General features: G+C 42.9%; 1 protein-coding gene across 6 annotated transcripts in view; it reads right to left on the bottom strand.

Annotated features, from left to right (window-relative positions):
- Positions 1-25,673, bottom strand: part of LOC124798130 (hemicentin-2-like) — a 1,906,233-nt gene that overhangs the window by 1,225,712 nt on the left and 654,848 nt on the right. Inside the window, exon 3 of one of the 6 annotated variants that reach the window (XM_047261391.1) lies at positions 10,694-10,753. The exons of the other annotated variants lie outside the window; for them this stretch is intronic. The gene's annotated coding sequence lies outside the window, so the exon portion shown is untranslated. The remainder of the gene's footprint in view (positions 1-10,693; positions 10,754-25,673) is intronic. 6 annotated transcript variants of the gene reach the window in all.

The following is a 25,673-nucleotide window of genomic DNA, read 5'->3' as shown; positions in this document are numbered from 1 at the left end:
GTTTATTTATCTGTAACATAGTTATTGAAATCCTTACACGAACATCGTATTGAAACATCTTTCACCGTATTGGTTATTCTCAGGTTGTTACAGTAGAAATTAAGAAACATGGTGTGTTATACGGAAAACGATACTCAATAAGTTGTTGACAACATTTTATACTTTATCTGTTAGCAACCGTGACAATATAGAAATATCACTGTTCACTGTTGTGAAGTGTGGACCGTAAATGTGGGCGGAATTTGATCCCTTATTCTATCAGTTTAACTGACAGAATCTCAGCAGTCACTGCAGTCTATTGTCATTCTACAAAAACACACACAGAGTCACGCAGCAACACTTTGGACCCGTACGATCATTGCACCCACGAGTGATACACGTGCGAAATGCGGGACCGTTTACAGGAAACAATGAAGTTTTACGTGACGCGTGGAACAGTGCCGCACTCTACATACAGAACTACGGTTACGACCGTCATACGGTCCGTCCGCTACCTGCTGAATATTTACGCCGCCGCAGGAGGAGAATAGCATCGCTAGGAGCGTAGACGGGGCCCGGCAGCCACGCCTGCTGTCCACGCAGGCCGACTGCTCGGGGCGGGTGGTGGCGTCGGCGTCCATAAAGCCTTACGAGCCTCAGAAGGCGGGAGCGCATTGCCACCGCCACGAGAGCAGCAAAAGTGCGCCGGATGCGGCGCTACCGCCGCGCCGTCTCCGAAGGTGTCGTCTCGGCGCTGCGCTAGCTCACTGCAAGCACACACTCAGCCGATGCCTGCGGAGTGGCGCGGCAGTACTCTGGGTACGTGAAAGTAGCAGCCAAGTGCACACTGCCGCCAGCGTGCTGTGAATACAGGCTTTCAAGTACTTTTTATCTCCGGTTGTTAACATCCGGCCTATTCAATAGGGTTGGATACATACTGTCCACAACTGTGACACTTCTGTATCGCTTCCATTGCAACATTCTACATTAGCCAAAAAAAAAAAAAGGGGGCAGTGCTTCTATATCTTCATTAATGTAGTATCTATTAAGAACAGACATAACGAGTCAGTATCAGGTCACGGCATTAGCGGAGCGCGTAGAAACTAAAGGAGTTGTGGATGCTCCGAATGCCGAAGATTCGTTACCTTCGTCCGAAATCGTACTCGCTGCCCCAAGGAGACTCGACAAGCTCTCGACGACTTGCGGCACCCGTGACCCACTACGCGACATACGCCGATAAGCCGAATCATTATGACGACATGTTTAATAGCGTGTTGTTTCACCTTTAAAACACAGTACAACAGGGATTCCGCTTAGCATGCACTCGACAAGCCCTTGATCAGGATTCCAGAAGTATGCGGCACCAGATGTCTAAGCACAGTTCACGCAATTCTCGCAAAGTAAGGGATGGTGATTTACGGGCACGCAGCTGGTGCCCGATATATTTTGTAATGGCGAAAATCAGGCATGTTTTCCATCCAGCACATTAATGTGGGTTCACTATAATGCCCCTCAAACCATTGTAGCTCATCTTGCAACACCGAGAGTTATCCTACTGGATAATGTCATCGAGGTAGGGGGAGACTTCAAGCATGAAGAGTTGCAGGTCTTCTGAAATAATGTCCACGTAATTGACTGATATCACGATGCCTTCGGTTACCACCACATATCCCATGGAAGCCCAACTCGGTGTATGCTGAAGCATTGTGCCCTCACTGCCCTGCAACTGTGGCGCAGCGCATGATTCGTGCGGCCATTCGACAGGATGTCAGCGTGTGAGGACCCACCCATCGAGCTGGTGTAACAAGAAATGCGAGTCATTCGACACGCGACACGTTTCTATTGATCCGCGGTGAAAACTGGCTGGTGCTGTGCTTACTGCAATCATAACTGACGATGTCGTTGGGTCAACACAGGAACACTCAGGTGTCGTGCGACGTTGAGCTCGATTTTCAACAATGACCTTTGAACGGTGTGCTTCGAAACACTTGTGCCTGCTCTAGTACTGTACTCTGTCGTCAGATCAACCTCAGATCGCTGCCTATCCTGGATCACACAGTGGGGGATTCTCCGACCTCTATGTTTTGTGTTTCATTATCCTTCAACCACTTTCCGTAGGTGCTCACGATAGTAGTACGCCAACAGAAGACCAGCGTCGCCGCTTCAGAGATTGTAGTTTCCACCTGCAGCGCCACAACAATGTGCCTTTTGTCAAAACCGTATATATGAGTGGATTTCTAGATTTGGTTCGTTAATAACTGCCCTTTCGTCTCTCTCCCTCTTACATTCTTCCCTACTGCGACAAGTGCCCAAAACACCATCCGGTGGTGTTCAAGTTGGCGGAGGGGGGCGGAGTGGTCGTAATATTTTGGCTTATCAGTGTACTGTTCTGCAGGTTTAATCGGAAACGTTTATGGCGGATCCATAGTAACTGAACCATCACACTATCTAATCAATTCAAACAAAGGTTTCCAGTTTCGTTTTGACCCGTGAGATACAGTTTCCATACCTACAAAGTCTATAATTACTAGCCTCGTACCTATCCAAATATTTCCAGGAATTTCTCCGAGATCCAGCAGGTGGACGGGAGTACGTTCATCGCTAACAGTTCTGTACGCCGCCTCCAACTGAATACTAGCAACCTGGTTGGTCGTGGCGGTTAGTGTATTCCCGGCTTCAGAAATACACTGTGCGGGACAATGCGTAAATAGATGTTCGCCCTCTTGAAAATGTTCTTAATGTGAAATCCAACCGTCACAAACACAGTGAAAACACCATCTCCGTCCCAAAGATGGTCTACTTCACTCCACAAAATTGTTTAACATTCCTGCCATGTAGCCAGCCAGGATCAGAATGTAGCCATTTTCGTCGGCCATATGCTGCTGAAGGTAATTGTGTTACTGTAAATTCTTACTTTCTGCCAGTAGTTTGAAATATTTCACAGTCGCAGATACAGCAAGACTCCGACCGTCATGGGAAAATTACTCGCTCTTGAAACTATTTTTGTCGGCTCCGGCTACCACCCTTACAGGATGGTTAAAGAAAAACCTGCCCATCATCTTCTGGCAAAACAGAAATCCCCTTCCTCCAGCAAGTGGGAACTGACCGAGCCAGTTGAAGTCAGGAACAGGTCTAGCAGCCATTGGTGGCCAAGAAATCAAATGTTACAACGGATTATTTGAAAATGTCTAATTCTTCGAAGTTATACAAAATATAATTTAATTCGTAAAACCAACAACGATAATAGCAAAGGTAAATTTAACACATAAGTAGAATGAGTCAGCTAATACAAGCCTTTCCAAATATACTCAGAACGATTAATTATTTCGGGTGTGATTCTCTCTAAGTTATAGTGAACAATGTTTCGCACACAAGCAATTTTTAACTTCTATACAGCTAGAAATTAGTTATGGCACCGATCTGTTTTTAGATAATTACTTACACTGATCAGCCAGAACAGTATAACCGCTGAGACACTATCGTCCAGGTGATAGCAGCTTCACGTGCCAACGAATGACTACTAGTCACACACACGCACGGTGCTTGTAGTGTGAGTGAGCATCCTGTCTGTGTGTACCAGGGTTAAGGCATGCGATCTGAGTTTGACTGGCGGCAGGTTGTGATGACCCGGAGGCTCGGCAGGAGCATTTCGTAAACTGCACGACTTAACGGGTGTTGGAAGAGTGCTGTGGTGAATGTCTTCGACATGTGGCGAAACCAAATTGACACCACCTTCAGATGTCGTGAGGTTGGGCGGCCATCCTTCGCGCTAGATGACTTTAATGCTGGGCAGAGTAAAAGTGTGTCTGAACACACAGTGCTTCAAACACTCCTAACGACGGGCCTCCGCAGCCAACGACCCGAGCATGTGTTAATGTCAGCGCTACGACATCGGAAACTACGGCTGAAATGGGCATTGGATTGTCGGCAGTGGCAGAGCGTTGCATGGTCTCATGAATCCCGAAAAAATGGCTCTGAGCGATATGCGACTTCTGAGGTCATCAGTCGCCTAGAATTTAGAACTAATTAAACCTAACTAACCTAAGGACATCAAACACATCCATGCCCGAGGCAGGATTCGAGGCTGCGACCGTAGCGGTCGCTCGGTTCCAGACTGTAGCGCCTAGAACCGCACGGCCACTCCGGCCGGTGATGAATCTCGGTACCTTCTTTATCATGCCGATGGGAGCGCGTGAATACGTCGTCTGCCCGGGGAACAGCTCCTTGACACCTGTGCAGCGGGACGGAGGCAAACTGGCGGCGGCTCTATTATGCTCTGGGGAACACACACTTGGGCATCTACGGCTCCAGTCGGACTCCTGGAAGGCACCTTGACGACCAAGGAGTATCGTAAACTTGCTGCAGACTACGTACAACCCTTCATGACGACTATGTTTCCTAACGGCAGTGACACTTTTCAGCAGGATAACGCTCCATGTCACAAAGCCAGGAGCGTTATGGAGTGGTTCAAGGAACACAATGGAGAGATGCAATTGATGTGCTCGTCCCAAACGCACCATATCTGAAACCGATCGAACACATCTGCGATGTGATTGAATCTGGTGTCAGAGCTCTTGCCATCCTGCCCGGTATTTACGGGAATTATGTAAATTGTGTGTGCAGATGTGGTGCCAACTCCATCCAGCCATCTACCAAGACCTCCGGTTTTCATGCCACGACGCGTCCCCGATGTTATCCGCGCCAAAGGTGGACGGACATACCGGCTATTAAGTGGGAGGTCATAATGTTCTGGCTGATAAGTGTATTCATCTCTGTAGCATAGCAAAGAGTACTTTAACGTCACAACATGTATGGGACATAATGAAATGGTGACAAGATAATATGGTAATACAACGCTGCCCCACCGCCAGGAAAACGATCCCGCTAACGACTACGTCACTGTTGCAAATGTAAGCAAGCGCCTAACTCGCTTACGAGTCTTACGTTTACTGAACGCTTGAAGCCTTGAAGCCCTTCAGTCTGTGTTCTGTAGTCTTAGCAATAAGTAAACAGTCGAAAATGTGGATACTGTTTTGGTTTATGGCGAAAGTAGCCATTCTGTTAGAGTAACGCTGGGGCTGTATGCTGAAACGTCTCCTGATCACGCCAAGCCCTGGGAATCGGCCGTGGGAAACACTGTAACAAAATTTCAAGAAATTCAAAAGTGAAGAATAAAGCACGCAAACCAAAAGCAACAGCAAGTGTTCAGAGAAATACAGCTAATGTTTAGAAGCGATAGATTGAATGTGTGAGTGAGATCAGCCTAAGGAATTTTCTGCAAGAACTGCATTCCATTGGCTTCATCGATCGCCAAATGAATTTCAGAATCGATTACAGTTCTCAGAATGGTGTCTACGAGAATGACTAACTGATGCGACATTTTTATGAAATATTTTAGTACAAATGAAGCATCGTCTGCATAATACAGGAAAATCATTCGGAGCAGTGTGCAATACTGGTTATCATAATTCATGCTGGCTGAGAGATGGGAATAAACAGTGACTGCGGTCTGTCAACTGGTGGTGCGGGTTCCCCAAGAATCGCTATCATTAGTGCCTGTTGTATTTATGGTCTTTAAATAGTCACAAGGATCTAAAGTGAATGAAATACATCTCACTGGACACATGGCAGTTCACATGGTACCAACGTGAGAGATGTCTCACTCATTGCACACATATAATTACAGACCTACTTGGCCAAATTTCTAGATCACTGGATCGATCGTGCGGAAAATACAGAATGGTCTGCACGCTCTCCAGCAAACACTTCTGACTTTTTCTGCGGGGAAAATTAAAGCTAGTAGGATACAAGGAAAAACAGACGACTCCTGAAGACGTGAAGTTTTGGATAATGATGTGCAATAAAAACAGCACATATAGTATTACCTATCCTTAATCGATACATAGCACATATAAATACCCAAAGGTAATTTTCAGCACTTGGTATAAATTTATGAACAACAACCGGTACGTGAATTACGTGTCTGCCTACAACTGGTACAGAAGGGTAGATGCATGTGGGATGTTTCCTCCTGAGGATGGGACAGTGGTTTGCTCCACTGTTTTTTGTTACTACACTTTGCAAAACTTAAGGACGAAGTAGCCAAAGCAAAATGACATATCAACTTCTCGATGAAAACGAATGAAATTCTCAGGGGGGGAGGGGGGGGGGAGGAGGCGGGGCATTTCACAAGAGGTCTCCCAGTAGTGCACAGAAAGATGGATGTCACGTTGCATGAGGTCAGCATCAGTGTAGCGTCAGATGACACTTGTCCAGCAACACGAGACAGTTGGAGGAACAGGAAACGACAGTGTGTGGCCATCAGTTTGCAGTTACGGTGCATTGTAAAAGCGTTCTTCATTACAACATGAGCCTGAGACAACATTTGTTTGACTTCACACTGGGAAGAATCATAAGGTAACTGGAAGAAGGACGAAGTGCAGTTTTTATCAAAAAGAATCATTCGATTTGGCACGTATGTATTAATTAATCTACAGTCACTGTGCACACTGATTCCTTACGGAATCAAAGTTGGTTAGGAAGTGGCCCACTTTCTCCGCTATAGCTTAAACCCCTTACTGATGTATTTAGTCGTTCTTGATATATCTTGCCTGGCCGGTGTTAGCTCCTTCATCTTGTACCCTTCATCTTGTGCTCTAGTGCGAGGAGCTTCTGTCATATTTCATTCGCGTACAGAGGGAATGAAAAATTATCATGTACGTGCCTCTGTACGACCTCTAACCTTTACTACCACATTTTCACTGTCGCTACACGCGATGTACGACGAAGGAAACAGAACTCTCATACAATCTTCCTCGAATACCCGTTCTCTGCATTTGCTCAGTAGAGTTTAGCGCGAATAACGTAGCCTTTCTTGCACAGATTCCCGTTTAACTTTCCCTAGCATCTCCATTACACTTTGGTATCAGATATAGCAACCGGTTACAATATTAGCAACTCCTCTTTCAGTTCAATCGATTCGTGTTTCTCAAGCCTACTAGCCGAGGACTTCACTCGCTGGATCAGTTAGAAAGGTCGCACTAGTGACTTGCGTACGATTTCTTTACAGATGTAGCGCACTTTCGCACAACCCTCCAAACAGATTTAAATCATTTTACTTATTTGTCCAATTCCAGATCACTTTTTAATCACGCTGAAACGATAAGATCGTGTTAGTCTATAAACCGGAAGCTATTGGGTTCTTTCTCCTTGTCATGGAAATTACCTTGCATTTAAAGAGAGCAGCCTTCCATTACACCATGTAGAAAAATTCTTCAACCCTCTCTTCATTTCCTAATGGTCGTTCAGCGACGATATGTTCCTGTGGACATCAGCATCGTCATTGAACAATATGACAGTGCTACTGACGCCGTCTGGTGAATTGTTTATGCGTACTGAAAACATTGGGATGTATAAATGACTGACGTTTAGGGCTACAATAAAAACAGTAAGAGCAGCGTTCAATTTTTACATATGGAGCCCACCATGTGAAGCAGTGGAAGTAAGTCAGTGCCAGTCACATGACATTATGCGTCCATTGAGTGGTTTGTACCTTATTCCATGTTACGCTTTATCTTTTGTTTCCGTACAGATGACATGAATTTCGATATTTTTATGAATGGATTAATTCTTTCCTCTATTTTGCTACCCGATCGAGAATGTGTCTCTGGAAATTGCGCAGTAGAACAGGTCTCTAAATTCATCCCCAAGGTTCTGCTGAACATTGTTGACAGTTTCACAGTGATCCTCAGTTAACTCTCATGAAGTGATTCGTAACACTGATATGTTCTATAATACTAATAATCACGGAATTATACCTTACATACTGAATTTAATTTTTATTTAAACGAAGTGTTTTTAGTTACATGTTTCCTAGTGTATTAAGTGTTTCAGCTCATGTGAAAGCAGCAGTTCTAAAAAGATACGGTGGAAATGGGGGAGAATTAATTAAAACTAAAGTAATCAAAGCCTACAATTAGGGTACGAACTATCACACCTTTAAAAGAAAGTAATCCTTAAAAGTGACGACAGTAAACAATTTCATCTACATTTTAATATCTACTCCTCAAGGCACTACGCAATGTTGTTGAGTATTTGTGATGACGATTTAGTTTCGCTTGAAGGAGGAAAAGATATCACTGATAATGCCGACAAGACGAAAGAACTCACACAATTGTACAGTGCACGATAGAGTGTAATTTAAACCATTATCAAATACTGTTCGTCCTACTCATTTCACATATGGGATGAGGAAGAATGATTGTCTATGTGTCTCTGGAAATTGCGCAGTAGAAATGGTTCAAATGGCTCTGAGCACTATGGGACTTAACATCTGACATCATCAATCCACCAGAACTTAGAACTACTTAAACCTAACTTAACCTAAGGACATCACAAACATCCATGCCCGAGGCAGGATTCGAACCTGCGACCGTAGTGGTCACGCGGTTCCAGACTGTAGCGCCTAGAACCGCACGGCCACACCGGCCGGCTGCACATTAGAACAGTCTGCTCTTCCGAATATTATTGACAGTTTCACAGTGATCCTCAGTTAACTCTCACGAAGTGATACGTAACACTGATATGTTCTTAAACTGCCTGCGGGGCTACAGTACATAAATTTTGCTTACGGTTTTCTCAACAGATATATTAAATTTCCTTAAACTTTCTGCCGCATATCTAATTATTTCACTAATGTTGTTTATCACTAACACTCGTTTTCATTCTGCGTCGTACCACTCCTTGCCTTCAACTTTGGGTATTTACAGATTCTGGGTGCTTAGCACAAAACTTGTAAGCTGGTGCTATTAAAATTATTTTATTGTTTACTGGCGTTACGTGGCCTTTGTATACTTTCTCATGAGGATGTTATTTAGAATATCTAGTTTAGATACTGTGCTATTTCTCCTGATCTTCTATATAACATCCTGTACTCCCTTATAATCGTGCAACAAAGATACGTTGCACTAGACACTTCACTGTCAGCGAGTGGTCTCAATGTTATTGAAAATAGCCGACAAAGATTATGTGCGTTTTAAGAACATGTGTCGTAAGCACATTCGATAATACTCTAGTTTCTTTCGATGGTTCACCATTCAGAGAACAATGCTTTTTTTAATTTTTTTTCTAAAGAATTCTGACACACAGTTATAGAACTGAGAAGTTTCTCCATACGATCTGATGTTGGTTATCGCTTGACAGTCTATAGAACAGCTTTAGGAAATCACATAAACAGTATCAAACTGTTCGCTTGTATGTACCGCTTACAGGGTACTGAATGTGAGTAAATAATGCAGTGTGAACAAATAAAAATAAAATTAAAATATTAAAAAAATATTTCGCAAGACTGACACTTCCAGCAGACCCCACAGATACACGTGGCGTTTCTTTTACAGAACGAATGTCGCTGCATTTATCATATAATATGCTTTAGAATGTTATAACCAATGCAGGTTAAAGGAATTTCCCTTAATTAAACGAAAAATACTTTCACCGTCATTGTAGATAAGATTGTCACCCGCTGTTTCCCCATTTCATTCCTTGAGATTTTCTCCATAAAAATAAGCTAGGTAATCTGCGAATGCAGCTAAGCAATCAGTGTGAAGTAAAATAGTAATTCACTGAGCCTTTCGTGCTGCTTCGCCGTGAGTTTCAACTGTTTTTGGTTACCCTCATTAAAATATCACTCGTTTGTGACTTTGTATGGCTTTTAATGCCTGTCATGCCTGAATTCACTTTTAAGAACTGAATTTAAAGTTAATTAGCTGTTTATTGTCTTCCATGTTGAAACTAGATATATCTGTGAAAGACAAGAACAATTGTTATTACCTAATCACTGACTGTTCTCGGCCACGACCCCCAGGAATTTTGTGCAAGGTTCTAACTAACACTGACTCATTTTAACTTTTCTGTATTAGTTCCCCTATACTCCCACTGGAAACACTCAATAAACTCAGATTAGTGCTATCAAACAAATGGAACAACTTGTCCAAAGAGCAAACGTAACATAGAAATATAGGACATTAACCTTAAGATTATTTTCTAAGCTGGGAGCAAATGAATAAGTTGAAAAATACGGTAAATGAAGGAGGAGTGTAGGCCGGGAACTCTCGATGGGCGCTAATACTCAGTAATGGCACGAGAAGCTGCCACTGCCTGCCAAGTTCCATGGGGCGCCCGTCATTTCCACGTAGCCAGAGCGACCGCAGTTGGAATTCCTACGCTAGATGCAAACTCAGTCTCCAAGTTATTATTTACGTAGACGAGCTGCCAACTACCCGGAGTCACGAAAATAGCACTCCTACCTACTTAGGCTCCAATCCTGTTAGCAGCTTCCATTCATCCTATAAATGTTGCTTACGGGCTTATGGGAATGAGCGTCGCAAATTAACGAAGAAAAAGTTTCTCTTGCTCACTTGCTGTTTTGTAGAACGCAGTTACCTATGTGTCTGAATTTCCATTTTCGATTCATTTACTAAATGACGAAGGCAATATTTAATAAACGGAATAAAGTCATTTGTTATTACATTTATACTTACTTGGTAAGGCACATCTGAGGCGAAATGGGAGAATTTTTGTAAGGAGGGCATGTAACTTTGATTTTGTTAGTTATTGACGTGCACGTCAGAGGGAGCGCAACTTATGTTACTCTTAAACAATTTTGGGTCTTGTTGCGGCGCAGTCTTTGCCTTTGCTTAGTCCGATACATACTTACTTTTGGAGTGTGGTAAGTGACGGACGTGTTCAGTAGTGCTGCGGTGACTCGTGATTTTATCTGTTAGATTTATTGTAAAAGACGGCAAGGATGAATATGATTATATATATACGGAAATGTGAAAAGAATACATATTTTGAGTTATCTTTTCTTATAAGAGAAGCAGTTTGGTCCCATAGAAATTACCACAAGTTCCTAAATTTTCTTGGAATAACGTTTCATGGGGATAGTTAGTTCCCCATCCCACTGTTTGAACAAGGTTTATCATAACACTCTACTACATTGCTCATGTGGTACGCGACAGTTTGAATATTTCCGGCATTTTATTTAAAAATAGAAATCTAGCTTAGCCGATTGCTGTTTGCTGTTGTGCTTTCAAGAAATATGCAACAATGTTGTCAAGATGCAAGGGTGAGGTAAATGGAAATTTCAATCAGGGGCAGGTAATGTTTTTACTTCAGATGGGCATTTAATATAAAGACAAGTTGTATTCAGACCAGTTACAGTTCAATTCAAATTAGGTTCTGTTTAGTCGACGCTTAGCATACGAGTTTAAGTGTAATATGAATCTGTGAGTGCATAGTTTTGGTAATACGTAGACTATTTGTAAAGTTCGAGGTAAATTTGGGCTTAATTTAGTACAGAAACACATAGTAGGGAACTTACAATTTAAAGAAAAAAAAAGTAGATTCTTGGGTCGCTGTTTCGCGTAACTGTTACGGCAGATACAATTCATTATGAAGAAAACATAAGCGAAGATTATTAGAGGGCGGAGAGCAATATTCATTGACAAGAGTCGCCGAACAAACATTGGTACAGCATGTAAAAGTCCACTGGCGTCGGAATTCTATTACTAACTGGGACTATTACTCTACGCCACCACAGAGCAAGATGGACATAGGCCTAATGACATGGCTAAATATCTCATGACCACTAAGATCACGGTAAACAAGGGCAGTTTATATCAATATGGATAAGCCGATTATTGGAAGAAATCACTAATATCTCATCGTTTCGTTTTGGTTCTAGGTTTGTTTTCTACGCCGGAAATATTAACAGCCATCGTTCAGAGCGATTCCTCTCCGCCAACTTCCATAGAGCTAATTCGGATGTGGTTCTGTGGTAATAAGAGCCAAAACATCGTGGCATTACGTTGGTACTGTTGCTAATATCTGAAAACTACGAGCAATTTGGGGTATGACGTAACTTGTGTATATAGTTCAGCCTCATGTACGTGAGATAGACAGTGTTTGTCACTCGTGAATTGATTTATAGTACATTAACACACTTAATTTACGCAGAATGATGTGCAGCATCTCTTTTCAAAACTAGTAACACATTTTGTGGGACGCTTGCGGAAGACTTTCTTATCTGGAATGAATCATTATCTCTTAGCTAGGTGGAATATTCAAAACTAAGAATCAGAAGAACTCAAATATTGATCAAACTATCATCCAATAATAAGTGATGCCTGCGTTTACGCATTACTAACCTATTATTTTAGGTTTAGCAGTTCAGCTGAAAATACTATTTCAAGGCGTTTTGAGTAGGTGGTAAGCACAGTGTAGGACATACAATAGAACTATACCTCGCGGTCTTCGTGGCTTGAAAAGCATTGGAAGGCGCTTAACGATGTGTGGCGGCTATTGTTGACAACGCAGCAGTGGGCAGTTACAAGGCAGATAAGTAGCTAGTCACCGCGTGTCATTACCCGCCAGTGCATAACTCGTAGGTGTTTTGGTGGTCGACAGATGCTGTTCTTACAGCTCAGCTAGCAGTCGGTTTGTATCTTCGCCCCAGTAATTTTATAGAGAACGATGTTTGTAACGCGACACATACAACTGACACAGCAATTCTACTACTACGAACACGTATACTGCTTTATAATCCCTAATTCCGGTTGCTCCTCTCCTGAGTAGAACCATATTTAACAACGTCACTTTTCCCTGCATACTTCAGCGGATGCTATACTTCTCGTGTGATTATGGTGAAGGCAGTTTTGTATAACTCACAATTATAGTTAAGGTTACAGTACATTCTCCATTCTGCTTTTTATTGTTGTTCACAGGGCACATCTGTTTCTTCTTGACAACTTCTTAAATAAAAGCATGTAGTCATCTACATCAACATCTACATTACTCAAGCCACCCTTCCAGGTTTCTGGCCATGGATACATCAGGTACCGCTGTCGTTTCAGCCCTACACTAGTCCCTTCGCGAGTGCTGTGTGGGCAAGCCTCCGCATTTCATTTTCTCGTTGTTGACATTATAAGGGAATCGGTTGGGAAGAAGTAATCCGTTATCAAACTCCTCTTATAACGTGCGCTTTCCCTCATGTACAGCGCCTCTCTTGTAGCGTCTGCCACAGAAGTTTATTGAGCATCTCCGTAACGCCATCACTCACTAAGCGAACCCGTGACGAAAAGTGATACTCTCCGTTTAGTCTTGTCTCTTCTATTAAACCACCCCGACACGCTCTAAGACTGGTGAGCAATATTCAAGAATCGGTCTTACAAGAGTTTTATAAGCTACGTCTTCCGCCTGTGAAGCACATTCCATTAAGATCGTTACATATAATCCCAGGTGGCATCTGTATTTATATGGTCATTTCACTTTATGTCGGTTCGGACGGTTAAACTTATGGAGTTTACATTTGTTAGTGTGTCCAGTTCTTTAACACCAATAGCTTTATCAAGCGGTAACTGTTCGCTTATTTATTCGCAATACGCTACAATTAAAGTTGCATAAAAACCAAGACCGCTATTTAAGTATTTATTTAGATGACCGCTTTCGTTAAGACTATGTTTCATCTTCGGATTTTCTACTTTACAATTCATTCAAGCTCCTCCATTTGCTCTTTCTAGCGTGTCATATCAAAAAAGTATCTTTAAGGGTCGTGGAACACAACACACAAATATTTATAATACACCACGATACAAAGCGCTGATGTCGGAGCTTGAATGGATTGTTACGTTGAAGATCCGGAGATGTAACGTAGCCTTACCGAAACCGGTCATCTAACTAAATACTTTACTATCGATTTTGGCTGTTTGGAGTATTTCCGGAGTTCATTACATTGCAGATCGCCCCCATTCTGGCCAAGTCAGGCAGGTGCGCCAATCATCAATCCTCTGCTGACCTTTCTGCATTTCGGTACAGGCTTCTAATGTGCAGCCTTCCTGAAGACGATAGAATCATCAGCGAAACGCCTCATATACCTTGTGATCTTATCTGCCACATCATTCATTCATACATACCGTAAACATTAATGGACCTATTACACACTCTTGAGGTGCAAACGAAATTGCTTTCACAACAGCCGATTTCGTCACATTCAGAAAAACATGTTGAGTTGTAATTGCAAGAATGTCCTGAATTCGCCGGCCGGAGTGGCCGAGCGGTTCTAGGCGCTGATGAGTTCAGCAGTTAAGTCGCATAATGCTCAGAGCCATTGGAACCATATGTCCTGAATTCAGTCAGTAATCTGGTCTAATACTCGGCAAGTTAGTATTGCGTATTCTAAACCATAGCGTATAAATGTAGAGAACCCATACAGAAGACGAACATGCCATTAAACTAGATTTCGTTGTCTACGACGATCTGGACCTCATGGGCGAACAGAGCCAGCCGAGTCTTACGTGATGTACGTCTATTCAATCTTTTGAGTCTTATACAGACGACTTTCGTTCTCCAATGAAAAGCATGAGCATAAAACATGCTTCATAAGGCTACAAAAGGTAAACGTTAGCGGTATAGATCTACTATTATGTGGCTAAGTGCGATAACCGTTCTTGAAAACGGGAGTGACCTAAGCATTTTTCCTAATTGTTTCGTACCCATCGTACCCTTACGGCTATCTATTACAAAGTGTTGATAGAAGGGCGTCATAATCAGCGTGGAATTTCGCAAGTGCTTCCTTCAGTCCAGATACTTATCCCACCGTCAAGCAGTTTTGCTTCGTTACTGTTCCGTGATCATTTATCTCACTAGCCGTTATTTCTGAGTTCGTGTGATGACTGGAAGGAGACATCGTAGAACGATTTTTCACAGTGAAACAATGTTGTACGACGGAAATCACTAGTTCTGCATACACTCTGAAAACTATTCCGTTTCGCAGTCAGCACCGTCAGTGAGCGAGTGAACAATTGACTGCGAGCAGGTTACTCATTTTAATTGAGACCAAACGTTCGCCGACACGGAAGTTCTGGCTGTAGAGAAGCACTATCACACGTTCTTGTTTAGAGAAGCTGTAGAAATACAAAAACACGCGAAAAGTTTCGACAAGAAAGAGGAAAGCCTTAAGGTAAACGGATCCTGGCTTCCCGTACTTTAGCGAACGACCGTCGCAGGTAGCAAGAGGAGAACCGCACCGGAAATGACCGCGGAGAAGCCCTCGGACGCTGGCGCGCCAGGTACATATAGTCTGCGGCCGCGAGCTCGGCTCCAGTTCACCACCGGCAATGGAGGGTGAAGCTTTGACAATGCCAGCCACTCGTGCTGTCGAAACGTCAGAAAAATCATTAGATGAACGTCGGCCGAAGAACCCGAGACAGAAGCCAATAGGCAGTTTGTCAACAAGTAGCCACGAAAGCCTTAACAATTTTGTAACGTTAAATGGTTAAGCACTTACGCTAAATTTTAATATTTGTCTGGGACAACTGATAACTGTAATCTCATCCCAAAATTGTTTCTAACTGGGATACCGATACCCTTTGAGCCACTGGCAGACTGCCGGGACAGCTGGCTTAAAAAAAATTATCTTTTAGTCTGTGGTCACGCTGCGTACGTCTGAAGCCTGGGATGCCACACTATTAATCTGAGAAACAACAATTGCAACATCGGACGCACAATCTAGAAACATCAAATTCAATTCATCTAATTCCAGCATTGTTAATAAGTGAAATATATTTCCTGAATGAGCCAGCGATCTTACGGATATTTTGAGAGTATAGTCTTTCTCCTGCATGCCTTGCGAGAGAACAGATACTAGACGGAAGTTAAGCTGTGAGGAATGGTTGTGTATCTTGTTTGGATAGTTCAGTCGGTAGCACAACAGCATGCGAAAGGCACAGGTCCCAGGTTTGAACCTCGGTTCGGCACACAATCTTACTCTGTCAGAAAGTTTCATATTTCCTTTATCTTCATCTTATCTTAATTAATTAATACTGAAATTCAAGTAATACACTATGTAATCAAAAGCATCCGGACACCCTCAAAAACATACGTTTCTCATATTAGGTACTTTAAGCTGCCGCCTACTCCCAGGTACTCCATATCAGCGACCTCAGTAGTCACTAGACATCGTGAGAGAGCACAGTGTGGCGCTCTGCGCAACTCACGGACTTCGAAAGTCATCAGGTGATTGGGTGCCACTTGTGTCATACGTCTGTACGCGAGATTAACGCACTCCTAAACATTCCTAGGTCCACTGTTTCCGATGTGATATTAAAGTGGAAATGTGAAGGGACATGCACAGCACAAACCCGTACAGACCGACCTCGTCTGTTGATTAACAGAGACCGCCGACAGTTGCAGAGGTTCGTAATGTGTAATAGGCAGACATCTATCCAGACCATCACACAGGAATTCCAAACTGCATCGGGATCCACTGCAAGTACTGTGACAGTTACGCAGGAGGCAAGAAAACTTGGATTTCATGGTTGCGCGGCTGCTCACAAGCCACACATCACGCCGGTAAATGCCAAACAACGCCTCACTTAGTGTAAGGAGCGTAAAAATTGGACTACTGAACCGTGAAAAACCGTTCTGTGGAGTGACGAATCGCGGTACACAAAGTGGAGATCCGATGGCAGCTTATGGGTATGACGAATACCCGGTGAACGTCATCTGCCAGCGTACGTAGTGCCGACAGTAAAATTCGGAGGCGGTGGTGGTATGGCATGGTCGTGTTTTTCATGTAGAGGGCTTGTATCTCTTGTTATTTTGCTTGGCACTATCACAGCACAGACCTACTTTGACTTTTTAAGTACCTTTTTCCTTCCCACTGTTGAAGAGAAATACGAGAATGGTGACTACATCTTTCAACAGGATCGAGCACCTGTTCATAATGCACGACCTGTGGTGGAGTGGTTACACGACAATAGCATCACGAAAATGAACTGGCCTGCTCAGAGACCTGACTTGAATCCTATAGAAGACCCTTGGGATGTTTTGGAACGCCGACTTCGTGCCAGGCCTCACTGACCGACATAGATACCTCTCCTGAGTGCACCACTCCGTGAAGAATGGGCTGCCATTCCCCACGAAACCTTACAGCACCTGACTGAACTTACGCCTGCGAGAGTGGAAGCTGTCATCAAGGCTAAGGACGGTCCAACACCACAGTGAATTCCAGCATTACCGATGGAGTGCGCCACGAACTTTTAAACTCATTTTCAGGCAGGTGTCCGGATACTTTAAATCACATAGTGTACGTCACTGAGTGATTCAGAATAATGATACACTATATTACTTAGGCCACAAATAAATTGATTTCGTTATTTAAAAAGGAAGGCACAGTGACTTAACACGTGTGCGAAGTATTTCAGTACTGTAAACCATTTAATGCTTGTAATTAAAGTCTGATGTATCGAAACATTATTTGAAACTGATACAGCGCTGCAATTAGTGTCAAAGATGTGCTTCTAAATTACAGTCATTCTCCCTGTTCCTCGCTATTATTATTCACTGCCCCAACAAAGCCTAGGAAAATATAATATTTTCTTTCATTTACTTTCCTACCATTTTACAAGTTGTTTTTATAACAGTCCAGATATTTACAAAATTTTTACAAAATTAAATATTCATTCTATGCATATTACAAAAACGCGAGGCTCCAATTGTTTGAGTAGTAAGTAATTCTAACCTTGAAATCCAAAAGTATGTGACTGGTATTCATTGGCTGAGGGCCACAACTAGTATAGTATTCAAAGTTGACAGCTGGTGTGTGTGTGTGTGTGTGTGTGTGTGTGTGTGTGTGTGTGTGTGTGTTTTGTTCACATTTGTAAGCGAATTTACGTAGTCAGTGTTTCCTGGTATACCAACGCACTTGCAGGTACGCGAAATCATATTCTGGATCAGAATTTGCACTTTATGTCTGTGTGCCACTAATTTCTGATGTTGGATGGTATCGATTAATGGAAAGGAACAACCATCATGACGCACATAGTAAGCCTTCTCCAAAAAGAGGTACTGTACTATTCAGTTACAGTTAATTCCGCTATTGAACGGTGAAATAGAACTGAACAGGAATTGTTTCACATAAAATTAACTATGGAAGAAGTTAATTGTAAATGTGATTAGGTACAAGTGCTCGATCCCTTGATATCTACGACACATACTTTTAAGAGCTCACAAGGAAACAAGCAAAAGTAATTTTCTTTGCTTTCGGTGAAGCATTTTTAGGTACTAGAAAACTGGAGAAATTGAGTTCATTGGAGGGGGAGGATAGGAACGGAGCGATCAAGTGTATGTGTCGCCATAAGATATGTTCTAGTGATTGACCTAAGCCATTGAATGCCGAAGTACTTGCTTCACCAATGCGACGCCTAATTCTTTCGCTTCTCAAACTCTGTTCGGGTTGCTTGAGACGACGTTGTCGACGTCATGTCGGATTATCTACCATTATCCCATCTTCCTACTAAGCTTCTTATAACTTACGCTGAGAACTTTTATCATTATTTTCTGCTACGATTATACGACTGTATCCGACCGTAGCTTTGAAGCTGCACTAAACATTAATTTACGAAAAAGTCAATGAAGGTTGCCTCCGCCAGTTCGGAGATATCATAAAAAGGAACAACGGAATAAGTTATTCAGAGAGTCGACATTGCGTTACGTGATATTACTTTCCCCCCTCTCCCAAACAGCCTTTGACCTACTACATAATTCAATATTCTCTTTACTATATTACCTTCTGCACGAAATAACACTAAATATTGCATTGGAGTCCGCATTTCTTGAGTTCCATTACCATTGTCCTCTTACATTTTGATCTGCGGACGTGCCGTGCTCCGCCGATGAATAGACCCTGCGAGCCGCACTCTTTCCTTCCGAGATTTATTGTCTTTTATAGTTGGTTTTACATGTATTCCGTGCATAAGGCGCGGTATATATTATTCTACGACTCCTCCCAGCCCAGCACTCGGGATTTTATTCCGTGTCATAAAGCCCAGTTATTCGGAGCCACCCGCGCCTTCTCCCCAAGTCACGTGATCGACCGTCTGCCGCTGTCTTTTGCCCTGGTCCTATACGTGCTTCCTATACGGGGGAAAAAAGGTAATAATAAACGGACAGTTCTCAGGAGTCCGCTGTAATGAAGTGTTCTTTTCGTCTGGTCACGTAACCTTTTAAGAAAAACCACCTCCTGCAGAAATTTTTTGCGTCTACTTGTGGACACATTTTCTTGTAATGAGGTCGTAAATTTTTCTGAGAAGCTATTTCCTATAATGCAAGCTTGAGGTCTTGAATGTCTTCTGTGAAGAAGGAAGTATTTAATTCTGCTCCGCTTGCTGTGCTCGTGGCATTTCGTTTCTGCAGTACTGCACGTTATTGTAATCAGCACGCACAAATTGTAACTTGAAACATTAGTTTTTCTTTCCCTCATGAGGCACTAGAATATGAAGTTTTAAAATATCTCAACACGGATTATGTTTTCTATATAATTCGGTTTGTGTACCGAATTTTGGATAAACTGTTGAGAACAACATATATGAACAAGGAGTGCTCTCTGGTATACTGTAATGCTATTGCGGACACTTTAACAAAATTGCTAAAATTCTTCACAAAAGCCGGCCGCTGTGCCCGAGCAGTTCTAGGCGCCTCAGTCCGGAACCGCGCTGCTGCTGCGGTCACAGGTTCGAATCCTGCCTCGGGCATGGATGTGTGTGATGTCCTTAGGTTAGTTAGGTTTAAGCAGTTCTAAGTCTAGGGGACTGATGACCTCAGATGTTAAGTCCCATAGTGCTTAGAGCCATTTGAACCATCTTGCCAAAAGATGCCATGAGTACTTATTTTCATTCTGTAGCTACATCCTGTGAAATTATTACGTCATTGCGAGGAGAAATATTAGTTTTATGAAATATAAATGTAAGGAAGTTCCTAAATACCTACAAGGTGAACACGAAGTCGACTGACAAAATTGCAGAGGTTGCTCAGAGATATTTTCAGTTTGGATCCGTGGTCTGCGGTCACTCATGACAGATTTACAAAGTAGTTATGTTTTAGTCAGTCTTTAAACTCCAATTATTTCTGAGAAAATATTTTCTAAACAGCAGAAAAGACTAATATAGTATTAACAGATAGTAAAACACTAAAAACACAGAGTAATCCAAGAATCCACAGATGAAAGAGTATTATGATGTTGAAAGACGTCTGCTTTATCGTGAACGATTTCTATGCCATGTGTTCGTGTGCGCCAGACGGTTCCTTGTTAGTCTCAAATATCTATAGTCCTCTATCCGACAGCTCTTGCAGCACATTTCTGGATGGAAACTAAAAGATACAGGGGTTAGACGAAAATGTGGAACTCCATAAGAAATGCTTTGACATAAATGCAGATACTAGTCAAACCCGCAGATCGCGCTGTTGTATCGACCACGAAGGGCACCTGTGCACTGTCCTCAGTGCGCTGCAAATCTTAGTGGTGGTTGAAACTGTGTTCTGTGTAGCCGTGTGCTCATAATATCGCAGCTACGTGAATTCGAACATCGGCAAATTGTTAGTGCTCGTCTGAAGAGTGCTTCAGTAATCAAAGGAACCGAAACGTTTGGTGTTTCAGCAGCCACCATATCGAAGATTTATACGGGAAAAGCTGAAAATCATCATCCACTAAGCCACTGACGAAAATGAACGGGGCATACGATCACTGAAGAGTATTGTGACGAAAAATAAGAGGACGACAGCTGCAAAAAACACTGCAGAACTTAACGTCGCACTCGTGAACCTCTTCAGTACAAATACAACACAGCGGGAGCTCCACAAGCAGGAAATTGCAGGGTTAACTGGAGTTAAGAAACCACCAATCAGTGATAGAAATGCCAGTGACAGAAAATGTGGCGCAAAGTCACAAAACCTGAACTATGGAGCAATGGAAGAAAGTTATTTGGTCAGATGAGTCTTGTTTCACACAGTCCCCTAATTCTCATCAACTTTATGGCCCAAGAGTGAAATACGGCATGGCTCGGTGACGATTTGGGCAGCCATATCATGTTATGCCATGGGTTTCATGGTTACTTTTCGAGGTAAGATTACTGCTAAGGATTATGTGTCCATTTTAGCCGGTCAGGTCCATCGCATGGTAAAATGTTTGTTCCTGAATGGTGCTGGTGTGTCTCAAGACAACAGAGTCCCCGTTCGAGTCGTCCAAGAATGGTTTTGTGGGTGAAAGGATGTTGCATCTCACCGGGCCACAACAGACACCAGATCTCTATATTACTGAGCCTTTGTGGTGTAATTTGTAGAGAAGGATGCGTGATCGCTGTGCACTTCCATCATCGTTACATGACCTTCCCACTATTTTGCAGGAATATGGCTATCAGATTCCCCTGAAAACCGTAAGAACCCGTATATATCCATTCCAAGACGGCTGGACGCTGTTTTGAATCACACCAGTTTTCTACAGCGTTTTAGGTGTGGCAGTGCGTTATGTTTTTAGTGTTTCCATATTTTTGTGCACCCAGTGAATCGGCATGCCATGCCAGCTCAGACTGCACCTGGCCTGTAAGAACGCTAGGTGGCAGAATTCGTTTTGTGAGACCTCATGACCAAGACATAAATGTAATTCGTTTCCTGTTCCTGTGACGACTGAACGTGCCGATTTTCCTCATGTAATGTTGAAACGGACACTTCCAACAACTTCGTTCAGGTTTCTGGATTATGGTGAAATTATTGCTGGTTTTGAACAGCTGCGCTGAATTTACGCGATTGTACAAAACGTGGTTCTGTCAGGCCATGGATATTTATGTTTGACTCTGTGATTCATTTTGCAGTCGTATTTGGCGTGGGTTAGGCATTTGTTCGCGCTTTCAGCTTCTTTGGAACACGTGGAGTTCAGTAACTATTTCTAACTTAGTCACTCATGGTTTCAAAACAACATATCTCAGTGCTCTTCCACTCGAAAGACGGTGTTTCAGAGTTAATAATTCTTTGCGAAAATTTTCTTTTGTCTGTTGAATCCGGTGAGAATGCAGAGACAAATTGCAGAGGCTTTGTTATGCTGAATTACGGTGCAATGTTACTTTGGCACTGCGGCGACAATAGCCATTATGAGATACATTACATGTATTCACAGTGGCGAATATGGACAAACATCAGCTGTAGAATGGAATGACGGCAATTAACTTTTGTGCAGCACCGGGACTCGAATCCGGATTTCCCGTTGATTGTGAGTGGTCGCCTTAACTTTTAGTTACCCAAACACAACTCACGGCCGGACCCAAACTTTCATATGTCGTCAACCATGTATGTACCATGTCAACTCGTGCATCCATTATGTATATTTCCGCACAGGGCAGATATTTTACTTGAAAGCCGCTTGCGCGGTGTCGGAGGATACATATGATATTACAGTGCCTGAATTATTCCGATGCGATGTTCCCTCGGACATGCATGCAATAGGAGTAAAACACTGAAATACAGGTCCATATCATTATGGTGACAAATTTTCATAGTCGTCATTCCATTATACAGATGACTGTCGCACATATTCGCAACTGCGAATGCGTGTAACGTATTTCATAATGGCTGTAGTCGTCGCATTGCCTGTTCCTTTGGACATGCATGCATATCCGAAGCAACATTGCTTCGTAATTCGGAATAACACAGGCACTGCAATATCTTATTTAGTATTTGTGGTACTCGCCAACAACGGGCAAGAGACTTTCAAGTAAAATGTCTCCACTGTACGGGAATACACATAATTGGTGTACGATTACAGGTTGTAGACACATGGCTGGCGACACATATGGAAGTTTGAGTTTGGTCATGAGTCGTGCTCGGGTAACCAAGTGGTAAGGCGATCGCTCGCGATAAACGGGAAATCTGGGTTTGAGCCCTGGTCCGGCTCAAATTTTCATTGCCGTCTTTCCATTCTACAACTGATGGTTGTCCATATTTAACGTAAAGGAAAATGGTCCGTTGATGTGTGTTTACAGAAGAAACATGTTATTTATACATAAATATTGCTCATTATATTACGCCTGAGTATGGTTGGGAGTGAATCATTCGCTCCATACCTCCATATGCCTTAACTCAAGTACAATGTTCTACAAACGTATCCTGGTCATTTAAATTGCATTCGGAGCTGGGATAAAGAAACCTGCCTTGAGCTGTGATTACAAATACGAGGGCTGTCCAGAAAGTAAGTTACGATTGATCGCGAAATGAAAATCACAGTGAAAATCAGAAATGTTTCATTTGTAACGGTTAGCTACACCTTTCAGCTACTTCTCTACGTAGTCGCCGTTCTGACTCAGACATTCGTCGTAGCGTTGTACCAACTTTCCAATAGCCTCATCATAGAAGGCAGCCGCCAGTGCTTTTCGCCAATTCTCTACGCTGGCCTAAAGCTCGTTGTCTGTGCCAAAATATTGTCTTCATAGCCAGCGGTTCGTTTGAGCAGAGATGAAACTCAGTGGGAGACAATTACGGGCTGTATTGTGGGCAACCAAACATTATCAATTGAAACGATGCAGAAACATCTTCATTGCCCCTGCAGAATGAGGCTGAGAATTGTCTTGAAGCAGAAACCGCACGACAGTTATGGAATGTTGGTTGCATAGCTTCAGGGGACAATTCTCACCAGGCCCTCGTACTTGGCGAGAGACACTATTTTCTATAACATCTTTACGCGCTCACTAAGAGCTCAGGAATGGAAAGAGCAACATAATTCTACCTAGAGTCATACTAGAGACACTGCCCAACACATCTTTGCAAAGCTTCATCGGATTTTCATAGTCGTTTCCATTTCGCGACCGATCGTAACTTACTTTCTGGACAGCCCTCGTATATTAAGTAAGAATATCAGCAATGCCGGGAAGTCTAGGTCTTCGAGACAAGTACAGCAAAGACGGGATCATCGGGATAATTGCTGCTACACACAACTCAGCGATTTTCCGATTATTATGTAGCTCAAGGCATAGATGGCAAAACATTTACATTGCACAAATAGTTTCTATCAGATACGATTTGTTTTGGTATAAATTTAGTAGATGCATGAAGTATGCGGTGGGGATTCTCATTTCAGTTTTGTCTTAACTCTGGTTGCCATCCTCTTTCCTTCCGTTGCCCTTTGCAAAAATCCTTGCTACTTGCAAACCTTAATCATCTCAATCTCACTGCGTACCTGTGGGTCAAATTTGATATAAAGAGGTATTATTTAATGGCATTAAAACCAGGATCATAATGGCATACGGACTTTCAGGTTAATGTTAGTTACAGGAGTGCAGGCATTCAATGCTATTACCCTCTCTACCGCAACAGCGACTTTCTTCTGCTCTTCCATTACATTTGGTCCACCACTTCATGTGAGGTTCTTGTCGGCTAGTTCTTCATCAGTAGACCTATTCATATTACTGCGTCTCAGACTTAGTGTAGACTAACACTGCCCCAGATACAATTTAGAATCGAGCTGTAATGAATGGAAGCTTGAGGGCGAAGAGCAAAGTAGCCGTTGCTGTTTCAAACACCAAACACCGTGTTTGGATGGAAGGAGTTACCTTCCACACAAGATGTCGTGTCCTGACATAGGTGGGAGAGGGAAAAAGGGGTTGTTGGTCAGTCTGTGCTCCCGAGCGGTACAGAGCAGAAGGCAGAAGGACAATTCACAGTGAATGCATTGGATTGTTTTCTTCTATCTGAGCCAACACTGCTACAGACATTTACTAGAAATGCAGGTGGTGAGACTCGGTAGGTAACTCGTTGTGGAGACTCTTGTACAAACAGGGTTTTGAAATAGTTGTTTATTCCAGACTAACTAATACACTGGAGGCTAGTTCTGGGGTTAGAAAAAGCATGAATAACACTGTTACAACATACGCTAGTGCAGAAGTCCCAGGAGTGAGTGCTAACCACAGTAGCAAACACTAGCAGCCTCTTAAGGCAACAACTTAGTTGCAAAAGAACACAAAATGAATGTGACACTGTTCACTGAGGCACTCCAAGAGAGAGAGAGAGAGAGAGAGAGAGAGAGAGAGAGAGAGAGAGAGCAGACTTATGCGGAGCTGGACCGAGGCTCGAGTCGACGGACGCGGATTCGGCACCCAGACCATCTGACTGAGAACTCTGCCAAAATGCAGAATCAAGGGGTTTTAAAGAGTCGCGAGGGGCACTGTTTTCCCCACTGAAAGCCATCCAGCCAATCCCATAGGTCCCTTGCAGGTGTCGGCAAATCACGGTTTAGTTAGGTCCCCTCTACTGCTCCTAAGGCGGGGATGTTAATGCAGTTGCACTAACTAAGTCCGTATTTGGTATCAAAATTGTTCAGCTGAAAGCTAAACGTAACTGCTCTGCCAAATAAGGCTTGCAACATTATTGTTATACGTCATTTAGCCCCGCCCCTCGGGCTCCCCGGAGTAGGGACTGCTAGGTCAACAGTTTTTGGCGTTTTCGCTCTCTTTCAAATCTCTGTGAGTCTACTGACGTTGCTGTTCTCAGGGATGGTATCAAGCTGGCTTTATATCTAGTTTGTGCCTGTTGGTTACAAAGTTCTACGGTGACAAAGTACTACAGCGTCTAGACGACATATGAAGTTAAATGTTAATTCCTTCAAGAGTAACTAACGCCCTGGGACCGCGTCTGGGGGCGTCTGCATTTTCACAAGGCTTTCCCCTTACGGTTTACTTAATGTAACAATATCTGCCCTAGTTTCGTCTGCCCTCAGCATCGTCTCTGCTTCCGCGCCTTGGAACGCCTGTCCTCCTTTCTCACAGCTTCAAGATAACACTACACTAGCAAGGAATAATCAATATATTACAAAAATACAC

Source organism: Schistocerca piceifrons, chromosome 5 (assembly GCF_021461385.2).
Source record: "Schistocerca piceifrons isolate TAMUIC-IGC-003096 chromosome 5, iqSchPice1.1, whole genome shotgun sequence".
Lineage (NCBI taxonomy): Eukaryota > Metazoa > Arthropoda > Insecta > Orthoptera > Acrididae > Schistocerca > Schistocerca piceifrons.
Note: the sequence above shows the minus strand (reverse complement) of the source record. Positions and strands in the feature narration are given on the sequence as shown.